Source organism: Solanum verrucosum, unplaced genomic scaffold (genome assembly GCF_900185275.1).
Source record: "Solanum verrucosum unplaced genomic scaffold, falcon-dt-bn FXZP01000474.1, whole genome shotgun sequence".
NCBI classification, from domain to species: Eukaryota; Viridiplantae; Streptophyta; class Magnoliopsida; order Solanales; family Solanaceae; genus Solanum; species Solanum verrucosum.
In genome coordinates this window covers 781,429-792,480 of record NW_026020516.1, presented here as the reverse complement: position 1 = coordinate 792,480, position 11,052 = coordinate 781,429, and the positions used below count along the sequence as shown (strand labels likewise).

General features: G+C 34.1%; 1 pseudogene; it reads left to right on the top strand.

Moving 5' to 3' along the window:
• The first annotated feature begins 1,047 nt into the window (after window positions 1-1,047).
• On the top strand, window positions 1,048-9,917 carry LOC125809840 (uncharacterized; annotated as a pseudogene).
• The last annotated feature ends 1,135 nt before the right edge of the window (window positions 9,918-11,052 follow it).

The following is an 11,052-nucleotide window of genomic DNA, read 5'->3' as shown; positions in this document are numbered from 1 at the left end:
GTAAGTCTTTCGCTGAGTAGTAAGTCAGGCCAAGGGTTCGCTTGGGGCCAACAATGGTTCTCGAGTGCCAGTCCCGCCCAGGGTGTAGGCTCGGGGCGTGACAGTATCGGTCAGTTCGGTTCGGTTTTGAAATTCATTGGTTTTACTTAGAGCTGTCAATATGGGCTAGCCCACCCCATCCAGGCTAACCCATACAGGCTTTGACATTTTACGGGTCAGGCCGGGCTAGCCCATTTTTGGTGTGGGCCAGAAAACGGTCGGCCCAACCCACAAGTACGTGGGCTACAGGCTTGCCGGGCCAGCCCACTTTTTTTTAAATTATATTTTTTTTATAATTATTAAAATAAATTATAAATTATAATTTAAAAATATTATCATAAATATCGACAAAACAATATTACATCATGTTAATGTTACTACTTGTTTATGAAATCCACAAATAAAATTATCTTTATAATATATATTAAGGTTTTTTCAAATAAAAGTATATATATATAAATAGAAATATTAACCTAATTGTTTTGTCACATTAAAACACAAAAAATGTAACAATATTCCAACCATAAAAAAGTTAAAAATAAACTCCTTAAAAAAATCATGAAACTTATGGCGTATCTAACACATCATGAAATCTATGGCGTATCCAACACTTCATGATCATCTTCATCAAGCATATCTGAATCAGCTTGTGGCAAGGTTGTCTTAACATCTTCATTTTCATCTGCAATTTATATGCAGTTTCAATTAATTAAATATTAAATAGATTTTTAGTTTGGATTCTCTTTAATTTTAAATTTTAATATTATATTATATTTTTTTTAATTATTTTTATTTGGCCCACGGGCCGGCCCTACCTATATTTCTCAAGCCCCACAAATTAGCAGGCTTATTCAGGCCGGGCTAAAAAGCCCTTTTCTTAAATGGGCTCCAAAAATCTTAGCCCAGCCCTATTAAATCCCGGGTTAAGCCAGGCTGGCCCAACAGGCCTAGCCCATATTGACGGCTCTAGTTTTACTTATAGGTTATAGGTTTGCATGCTAAACCGTTATGGAACCATTAAGATATCGGTTTATCGGTTAGTGATCATTATCGATTTGGTTATCGAGTTAATCGTTAACAGTTCACACTATGTTTATTGAGAATTATTAATGGACTAATCATTAGTTAATCGTACGCAGTAGACAGTATCTCTGATGAACTTTTCCCTGTTAGTCCATTACTACATAAAATACTTAATAAAACCTCATATTAACCTGGACAGAGATGTCAACATTGCCTAAACTGGCAAACTCAAAAGGATTCCTCATAACAATCAAGCCAATTTTGATATGAACTTTAAAGAGAAACCATTACAGTACTACTAACTAAAATCATTAATGATTATGAGACCATTACAAATAAAAACTTTTTCATTGCAGATTGTAATATTGGAATATTGTAGGCATGTCTCACTGACTCACTCATTGTAATGAGAAGATAAAAAGAAAGACTTAAAGTAAGGGAACCAACCATTTGAACATCAATTTAGACACTTAAAGAATGATATTCAATGTAACTCGCCAACGTGGGAGCAGTGACAGTGAATCAATGAGTGATGTTGCAGCTTTGGAATATCATTGGGAAATTTGAGTGTCAACTATAAAGTAATTGTAAAGAGTATGAAGACTAAAATGTAAACCCTAAAGGGTAAAAGGACTAAAGCCTTAAGTGATATAAATGTAATTAATTAAACTTCTGATCGGGTTATCGGGACACCCGTTTAGAAATATGGCCAAACTAAGACCCGAACCGATTAGTCAATAAGAAGTTTATAGTAAATAGAGACCTGAACTGTTAAACCATTAATCAGAACCATTGACCCAATAACCAAATTATCGGTTCGGATTATCAGTTTCAGTTCGGTTTTGAATAGCCTTACTGTATAGCCACCACTCCCACAACCCTATAAACTAGGACTGAGCATAAATATTGAAAAATCAAAACATCGAACCAAATCAAATTTTTTTCGATTATTCGGTTCATATTTTTTGTAACTTCAAATTTTGGTGTAGTTTTCGGTAACACAATTTATGTATTATGGTATTTCGGTTTGACTGAAATCTATACACTACTATACATACTATATTAGATATTATTTGATTATTAGTACTATATTAGATAATACTTAATTAATAATACATATATTTCCTTTTCTGCCCTTAGCACTTAGCCCTAAGGTTTTCATTCCAATTATCAATCGTTTATCTCATTCTGCAGCAGCCGCCGCACTTCTCTTCCAAGTTCCAGGCTTCACCACTCCAGCAACTTGCAGCTTTCGCCGGCCAACATACAGTGTCCATCAAAGTGTATTTGATTATTTTCGTGATTCCAACAAACAACGTCCACCATTACTACCTCAATTCCAGCAAACGACGTCCACCATTACTGTCGTGATTGGAATTTCTTCTAGTTTAAGGTATTTCATCCTACAAAAAACCAAAATTAATGAATTCGGTACAACAAATTTAAAAATCGAGAACTAAAAAAATTGAAATAAGAAAATCAAAACCGAACCGAACTACCGAATTCCCACCCTTACTATAGACTTTTCAAATATAAAATTATTTTTTAAAATTCACTTATTTTGCTTATGTCAATGTCGAAATTGGGTCTCAATTTTAGTGTTGGGTCTCGATTTGAGTGGCAATGTCGAATCAGGGTTGGAAATCAGAAGTTTAATGTCGATGTTGAGTTTAGATCAAGGTTCGGTCTCTAGGGGGTATGGGTTTGAGTCCCATGTTTAAAAGTACGGTCCTAATTTGGATGTAAGGAACATGCTCGGGATCGGGTCCTAATTTGGAAGTCAAGACCTTAATCGAGAGTCAGGAATCAAGGTAGGAGTAAGGGTTGGGTCTCGAGTCGGATCCGATTCAAAAGTTGTAGCGAGTTGGATGTTGGAGTCGGGGTCGGGTTGGCTCTCAGATTGAGGTCGAATTTAGGGTTTGAGTTGGGTATTGGGTTCGAGTCCCAGTTCAAAAGTCAGGTCTTAATTTGGATGTCAGGAACGGGGTCGGGGTCAAGTCCTGATTTGAAAGTTAAGACCTTAATCGGGAGTCAGGAGTCAGGGTCGGTGTACGGGTTGGGTCTCAAGTCGGATCTCGGTTCAAAAGTTGGATCGATTTGGATGTTGGAGTCCGGGTTGGGTTGGGTCTCAGGTTGAGGTCGGAGTCGGGATCCAAGTTCTGTCTCAAGTCGAGTTCAGGGTCGAGTCATAGTTTGATGTGGGGTCTCGAGTTAGGGTCTCAAGTCTTCGATTGGGTTGGATCTCAGGTCTGTGTCATATCTCGGTCTCGAGTCAAGTGTCGGGGTCAGATCCCGATTCAAAAGTTGGATCATATATCAGAGTCGGGGTTAGATCCCCGGTCAAGGTTATATCTCAGGTCGAGTGTTGGGATTAGATCCTAATTCAAAAGTTGGATCCTGAATCAGATTTTGGGGTTAGGAGTTGAGGTTGGGTCTCGGGTCGAAGTCAGGTTTTGGTGTCAGGATCATATTTCAATTTAAATGTCGGGTCTTGGGTTGGGAGTCATGGTTAGGTCCTAGGTTGGGTCTTTTTTTCATGTCCTGATTTGGGTCACGATCAAGTTCGGGTTCCTGTTCGAATGTTGGGTTGCGTTTCAACAGTGAGGCTCAGGTCCCGGATCGAGTGTCGGGGTCAAGTGCCGGATCGATTGTCGGAGTTTTTTTCTAGGTCAGAAATTATTTTCCTAAAAAAATATTTTCTCCTCTCTAGCAAAAAATAAAAGATATTTTCAAAAAAATATTTTTCATTCACCAATCATACACTAGAAATAATTTCGGAAAATATTTTCCAATCACCAACCAAACATTAGAAAATAAGTTAGAAACCAACTTATTTTTCAAGAGAACATTTGTTTAGGAAAACAATTTCCTTCATACCAAACACTTAGACCACTAAATGGAAAAATATGAGTATTTTTTTTCGGACATACAAAAATCTACAAGTGAAATTATGAAAACCACATGGTAACAAACATACAATTATGGAAACTGGAGGAGTTGAATAACAAAGATTTTTTTCATAGTAATCTAGTTTTTTTTCATCCAGCGTCTGATACTCATATTATAGTCCGCCAGTAATTCAATATACTTTGTAAAGAAATGCGAAGTGTGCAAAATTCCTTTTCATTAAATGTCTACAAGTTAGGGCTGCGATATTTTTTGTTCTAAATTAAATTTATTATTCAAACGTTATGTGATTTGTAGAACCCGTTTGGCATTTTTTTTGTTGGTGTGCTGTTGTGGAGCGCAGATGACTACTCACTCTCCAAGGCAAAAGGGACGACATCCCCACAAGGTAAAACCTAGGTTTTTGTTTAGCAAGTTCCTACGAACATGTGCCACAGGTAGAATTTCAACATATTTTTTTTTACTTTTGATTGAATTTTGACATGAATATTTTATGCTTTTGAATATAAATTTACATATTTGAAAGTATATTAAAAGTATTATAAGTTATATTAAATTATAATTCAAAATATTTAATAGACATAAAAAAAAATATTATGTCAAAGAAACATTTGAATCTCAAAATTTAAAGTTGTTATATAAATTGAACGAAAGGATATATTGTAATTTATTTTAGTATTTACTCCATTGTTCATTTGTTGTTTCTCTGCTTTTGACCGGTGATAGAGAGTAAGAAAGTAAACAAAAACAGTAATGCTAAAAGCACAAAAATACTCATTGAAATTAAGAGGTGTACAAATAAATAAATTGTCAAATAAAGAATTATTTTTATAAAGAGCTAATAATAATAATAATAAAAATCAAATAAATTAAAATGGAGGAAGTATTTGTTTTACTCGTTGTGACTATTCATGCAATCAGTGCATCTGTATTTGTCTTTTTTCTCCATGACAAAAGGGCAACATTCTTTTTGGGATGATTAGAGTGGGTTAAGCGTGCTTCTTGTTTAATTTTAATTTGGTATTATTATTTAATTTAATCTCCCCCCCCCCCCCCCCCCCTTCTTTTATGCAAAATATACAATTCAAAGTTGTAAATATGTTATTTAACACCCGGAAGGGTGACTGGGTTGGAAAGGTGATATCCCAGTCGAAAGGTCATAGGTCAGGGGTGTGGAGCTTGTTTCATCGGACTTGCCTAGTGTGGTTTATCCGAAAGATGTGTTTCATTTTATTTAAAGAGATATATAAATTAATTATGATTATACTCTATCAAATATCATTCTTAAGGATGGACAAAGTAGTTCGTTAGGACATCATGATTATAAAATAAATAAAAAGGAGTGAGCAGAGTGTTCAACACTTAAACATACATAAAGAAGTGTTCAATATATATTCTTTGAACATGTTTCAATTTGCTAACCAAAAAAGTAATAACATATTCTATATTCTTAAGAGAAAATCTTGACAATTTACTCAAAATATTGTCATTTCCCCTCATCAACAATGTGGTACTAAAGTTCTGAATTTGATGTCAAACAAGGTATGAGCTATATATATCACACAACTATTAGCAACTTTGATTTTTATCACCATTAGATAAATATGTTGTTGTTTATCACACAGTGTGGTAATCAATATGTTGTTGTTTATTTAAGTGTTTTTTCATGATTATTTTGTCAAGGGGCCAGGTCCATTTACTTGTGGTGGACTCATATAAGCCATCACACTTCAATTGTCCCACGTTCTAATTTATTTTTTACTCTATGCTTGCCTCATTTGGATATTGTGTTGTTGTTGTTAGGATTTTGCCTTGATTTTCTTATCATATTTGAGTTTTATTTTTTTCTGAAAGAAAAGTCAAAGCATTATCATAATTGCTTTTACTTTTCCTGAAACAAAAATATAATTCTCTTATATATGTGGTTGTTCTTTCCTTAGAGGAAAAGTTTGAAATTTTATAAATTGAATCTCATCTTCTCATATCAAAAACACAATAGCATTCACAACATAAATGTTTAAGAGTTTAACTTATGGAGAGATTTTCTCTCTAAAGTTTTTATGTTTTATATAAGTTTTTTTCATATGTAGGCAAATTGGTTAAATCATATAATAATATTATGTTTTAGTATGATTTTTAGTCATTTGAGTTATCACCTCAATGATTTGCAATTGTAAGATTATGCATGACATCCTGATTACTTTCGAACCCAACTAGTGGTATCAAATCTCATGGTTCAACGATCCTATGATCCAAGTTCATCGAGTTTGAACACATGTTCAAGGCGGTTTAAAATCAACTTCCAAATAATTTGATGATAATGAAGATTTGAGTCTAACTACACGTGGAAAAAAATTTCAACTATATTCTCAGCAATTTTGCTGCTCCATCCTTAAAAATAAAAATCAATTTTCAACTCATATTTACTTTTATGCATGAGCTTCAACTTTCAACCTTTACTAATTTTTAAGGCTTGGCCTCCACTTTTCAACTCAGGCATATTACTTTGGACAAATTACTTAACTACATTCCTTTACTTACCTTAATATCCATTTATCCCTACTTATTTCAAAAATTTCAAAAATCCCTTATTTACCTATGTATCCTGCATGTATCCCGTGTATAACGCTATGTATCCCGCTATGTGAAATGTATCAAACGCTATGTATCCCGTGCACAATGATATGTATCCCGCTATGTGGAATGTATCAAACCTAATGTATCATGCGCACAACGCTATGTATCTTGCAAACATCATTTTTAAGGGATTTTTGGTAAATAGAAAACTAGAAGGGATAGGATGTTATTTAGTACTTATAATATGTGATTCCTATAATTTATACTATTACTTTTAGCAAATGGGCTCCACTTTCAACCATGCTCATAACTTTTAACATAGGGCTCCAATATTCTTAACATGTGCTTACTTTAATGCACGAGACTTCAATTTTTAACCCATATCAATTTTTAATCATGGCAAGTAGCAGAGATGAAGACTATGTGAAGAACAAAATTATCATGCACATGAAGAAGATGAATCAATTTTTATCAAGAAAATCCATCCAAAAGGAGAGATTTGTTAGGATTTTGCCCTGATTTTCTTACCATATGATATTTGAGTTTTATTTTTCTCTAGATTAAAAGTCAAATCATTACCATAATTGCTTTTACTTTTTCTTTCAGAAAAATATAGGTCTCTTCCATACTTTGTTATTCTTTCTTTAGAGGAAAAAATGAAACTCTATAAATTGAAGCCCCTCTTCTCCTATTAAAACGCAATAGCATCCACAGCGTAGACGTTTAAGTGTTTTGCTTATGGAGAGATTTTCTCATTACAACTTTTATGTTTCATATTAGTTTTTTTTCATATGTAGGCCAATTGGTCAAATCATATAATAATATTATGATTTTTAGTATAGTTTTTAGTCATTTGATTTATCGCTTCTATGATTTGCAATTGTAAGTTTCTGCATGCCTCCCTGATTACTTTTGAACCCAACAGTTGTTTCACTACTTAGGATGTTTGTTTATACCTTGTTCTAATAGTAATACATTTGTGTACGTATTAGGCTATTAACGGATAACAGTTAAAATTTAATTAGTTTTTAGAACATTTTACTCTAAAGTCAATTTACTAATTTGTAAAAAATTTATGCTGAAAGTAGTTTAACATTAATACATACTGCACTATGGTTGGGTTTTTCTTTTTCATTTTGTTGCAAAGATGATGATTTTATTTTATAGTGCATTTTAGTTAGACAAATAGATGGAGACTGTGTCAAGGTTTATGCTCTATAACATGTTGTCTTTGTTATTCTGGAAAATCTCCTTTCTTGTCCAAAAGAAGAAGTTAATAGCAACGTAGATTGTGTCTAATAGTATAAGATTTAAGTACCAAAAAACAAACTTTAATAGAACGTATATGAATGAACTTTCTTCTGATTAACCAAAAGAGAAGCAGATCAAATTGTTCGTCATTCACATACAATTATAGGAAGAAAACTGGGTTCGTATACCACTGGCTTTTACTGTCCTTCATCTCCTTGAAGTGCTTCTTAAGGAGGAGTACTAGAGGTGTTTTTGCCTGGATGAGATATAACCAAAGATATAATGATGGATATGCTTCTGTTATTTAGCTTAAAGAAGATGAAAACTTGATTTTTTTAATTATGATTTAGCTTATGAATTTCTTGTATTTTCTTTGTCAACTTGCAGAAAAACATTTGTGAAATTTGCGGTGATATATGTTTTCAAGAACCAATAATTACTTGTTATCAATGCAAAAATATTGACGTGCATCAGTAAGTTATCTCTCCCTCTCTCACCTTTTTAGCATGAAAAGGTGGACAATCAGTTAGAAAAGCTGAAAGTCATGACTCACTTACTTCATCACATTGTGACATATTTTTTTATGCACACGTAATCCTATTCATGTATTCAGAAATTCTGCTTTTCTCTTCCTTTCAGGCATTGCATGCAAGGCTATTATGTAGATGAACCAAAGGATTGGTGTTGTCAAAAATGTAATATTGACAAGGGAGTAATTTCTTTATCACGTGGACTGGAAAATGAGAACTCTGATGGATCCATGTCACATGCCTCTACAAAGATTTGTCAGAGTACTCTGCCACCAAAGAAACGTTTGAAGTCTCTAGAGCTTAGGAGTCTAGATGTCGTGAAAGCAAGTAGAATGATAAATCCACTTATGACACACTCTTGTGATCCTGCTCTAGTTCATTCCTGGAAGTAAGTATTCTTCATCTCTAATTCAAATTCAGCTTCTCTTCCTGATTGAAAAGTTTGCACCATTCAATAGGAATACATGTTATCTTTCTTTTAATTTACTAGTATATCTTCCTCTTTGCATTTCAGGGGAAGTTTTGACATCTTAAGTACTTTGGAATTCATACCTGGGATGCTCAATAATTGTATTCAGGCTCATCCTCCTTCCAAAGTTAGACGTAAGGTGTATGCGTTCTCACGTGTTTTGCCTGATACTCTTAAATTTGAACTAGTTCCCCACGGGGATATCCGGACAAGTCTATTCAACAATCATATTCCGGGTAGAGAAGATATAGGACTATATTTCTTTGCAAATGAGAAAGAAAGGTCAGTTTTTGTCTTATATATCTATCTATAAATAGGTAAGGGTTGCAAAGTGGAAGTGCCCATTTGCCCAGGAATGTTTTTACAAGAAACTGATTTTCATTTCTCATTATATGTAGGTCTGAGAGATATATCGCTCTGGTGGATTTCATGCATAGCAAAGATTTGGTGATGAGAACGTTCATAAATAATGTTCAGTTGCTTGTACTTGCATCCACAACCTTGTGCAGTGATTGTCAAAGTACGCCTATATTCTCTATATTTTTTTCTCATTTTCAATGAATTTTTAGGTAATAAATATACAATTATGCTCTATAAAAGATAAATTTACGTGTGTATCCAGAAGATTATGCCTTTTTAAAGTTGGGATATTTGTTTGGTTTCATTTGAGTATAAATGTGTGTGTCATCAGCCAAGTTGTAGAGTATTGATAGTACATTCTCTGATTCTCATGAGAGACCAGATCAATTGTCTAATTCGTTGAATATTAATGTGTTGTGGATGTTGTTGCAGGATGGAACAACGAGCACTTCCTGTGGGGATTATTTTACCACATGGGACAAGACAAAGATGGATATGCTGAAGGGGACAACAACAAAGTGATTGATATGGAAGTAGACATGATAGCTGGAGAAAATATAGGAACTATGGATATTGTTGTCTCCAAAGTGATTGATATGGAAGTAGACATGGAAGCTGGAGAAAATGTAGGAACTCTAGATATTGTTGTCTCCAAAGTGATTGATATGGAAGTAGACATGACAGCTTGAGAAAATGTAGGAACTGTGGACATTGTTGTCTCAACAACTACTTTCAGAAATGGCGTTGATTTAGTTTTTTAACAGAAATTGTTACTGCTGCAATCTAGTTTGTGAATTTGTTGGTCGTCTATGTATGACAGTACAACTATATTCATAGCATATGTGTTTGGATGAATTGAGTAATTTTGGTTCAAATTATGTATTTATCTCAAGAAAATAGACATAATCTATTCTAGCTTTATGTTTTTGCATCTCCATTGTTCATCTCTCTACTAGTTGAGTTATTTATACCATGTCTTTTTAGTTTTGTTCATGACAATGTAATGTCAGTTCCTTAGAGATTGTTTTGTTCATGACAATGTAATGTCAGTTCCTTAGAGATTGTTTTGCTTTTACATTGTTGTTTGACTTTATCTTTATTTACAATGTACATTTTAGCTTCTCTCTTATTGTAAAAATTGGATTGATATATGTCTTGATTCAACTGACTTGGGATAGAGTGTAATCACAGTTGAAAATATTAGTCTTGACAATCACATATACTAATTTCCATGTGTTCCACTAAAAATGGTATGTACTTCTTATTTTAGTAATATGACGTTTACCTTTGATTTTTGTTTATTGAGCATCTTTATAACTCAAAATGGTCATTATATATGCTCCTTCTTAGTTTGGTATTGTTGATTTAATTAGATATCACGGTCTGAGTGTACACTCTGAACGTGGCCTGATGCAATACGGATTACACCAATGCCTTTTACTAGAAGCCAAGCTCAAGACCTTCAAAGGATGCAAGGGTTATTCATGAATATGGAGGTGCTCGAGATGGTACTGTTGACAAACAAGGGATTCCACGCCTTGAAGATTGCAGCTGAATATTTTGGTGAGTCAAAGCCAATCGACAGATCGCCGAAGTCCTTGGGCGATGACCCCAGCTCGCCCAATTTTACAGAACATGGCTAAGAGCTAATCCCAGCAGGAATGCTCGCCGAGTTGAAGGGCGGATCGTCGAACCTGTCACGACCAGAGTCTACACCCTGGACGTGGCCGGCACTCAAGAACCATTGATGGTCTCCAAGCGAACTCTTATCCTGGCTGACTACAAAAGGAAGACTAACTTAAGCATGCAAAAGCTTAAAACTGAAATAAAAGTTCATAAAACTTAAATACAAACTTTAAGTCCAAAGAAAAATCTGTATAATAAAATATATACAAC